Source organism: Gambusia affinis, linkage group LG23 (genome assembly GCF_019740435.1).
Source record: "Gambusia affinis linkage group LG23, SWU_Gaff_1.0, whole genome shotgun sequence".
Lineage (NCBI taxonomy): Eukaryota > Metazoa > Chordata > Actinopteri > Cyprinodontiformes > Poeciliidae > Gambusia > Gambusia affinis.
In genome coordinates, this window is record NC_057890.1 from 2614489 (window position 1) to 2616227 (window position 1739).

Sequence of the window (1739 nt, forward strand, 5' to 3'; positions counted from 1 at the left end):
ATAGGACCTTCTTTGATATCACAGCACAATTCTTGATCCATTGAACTTGTGAGTTTGTGGAATGTTTCTGCTTGAATTTCTTTGCAGGATGTTAGAAAACCTTCCCAGAGCTGCTGTTTTGATATGAACTGCATTCCATCCTCAGATCTTATGCTTGTAGAAACTCCAAAGGTTCTCAATAGGGTTGAGGTCAGAGGTCAGAGGAGGATGGTGACCACACCATGAGTTTCTCCCCTTTTATGCCCATAGAAGCCAATGACACAGTGGTATTCCTTGCAGCAGGAGATGGTTCATTGTCATGAATGAAGATGATTTTGCTACTGAAGGTACGGCTCTTCTTTTTAAACCATGAAAGAAAGTGATAAGTCAGAAAATTCACATACTTGCTGAGGTCATTTTCACACCTTCATGGACTCTGAAGAGGTCGACCAATGATTCTCTCCCCATGATTTTGGCCCACAGCATGACTCCACCACCTGCTTTGTAAGGGCATTTTAACAGCTGCTCTCTTAATCCCATCTATGTGTCTAAAGAAACCTTCCTCATTATGCCTTTATCTGTACAAACCCATTTTTGTTCTGAATCAGCCACAAATCTCTTCAAACTACGATAACGCTTCAGTTTTTATTAAATATCTAATGTTTTCATATCTTGTCATACAGCACTACACTATCTGATGATTTTCATCACCAGAGAGATTCTTTCTCTTTCCCATATTGCTTGAAACCTGTGGCCTGCTTAATATTGTGGAACATCCTTCTTAAGTAGATTTCCTTTAGTTGAGCTCACCAGGAAAACTAATCAACCCAGATCTCTGAAATGAATTATAGTGATTCAAAGAGCCCTGACACACAATACCATCTATACATTTAATAGCACAACAAAAAATGTAATCTTTATGACACTAAAATCCAATTTTCATAATAATTTGGAACACGATGTAGTAATGCACAATAAAAGTAGTTTCTCCACTCCAAAACAGTTTAAAGTCCATAGCGAAGCCTGTTTCACGAATGACACTTGTAATACGGGGAGACTTTCTAAAGTTGTCATAATTCATAAAATCCTAGGAAATACCTGGTATAGCATTATTTTTTTTATGTGCACCCATTAAAAGAAGGTAATTATTATTTTAATATTACTAATAATAATATATAAATTATTTTAAATGATGAATTACTAAAATAATTCATTATTTTAATGAATGAATAATGACTTTACCGCAGTTGCTCCCTGTTTTCAAAGTTAGTAGATAAAATAAGTAGCGATGTTTATGTAAGCAAACATCCACCGAAACGGGTGCTTGTATCTGTCATGTAATGAGGTAGCCTACACCCCGGATAGTTGCCTGAACACCAACTACACCTTGAAAATCCTGCCCAAGAACAGAATGAATTCAGATGTATTCTTACATCAGGTAATCTGATACTAGGGAAGTAAAAAAAAAAAAAGCATTTCACCACCTACCGGAGGCTGATGAAGGCTGATGAAGGCTGATGAAGCCTTCGTATTCGATAAGGCTTTATCAGCTCAGCAATGGTCGGAATCGTTGAGGTGGCAGTAATGACAACTTCTCGACACTAGATGGCATTTTTGTTAATGCAATGTATCAAAACTGATTTCATGTGAGGACAACGTTTCGCCTTGAATTTTGAAATACTCATAGACTTTTAGAATAAGTCGGTTCGGACTATTTCATGATGGCTCGTGTTATATTAGTTTTCGGAGGTGCATGACCA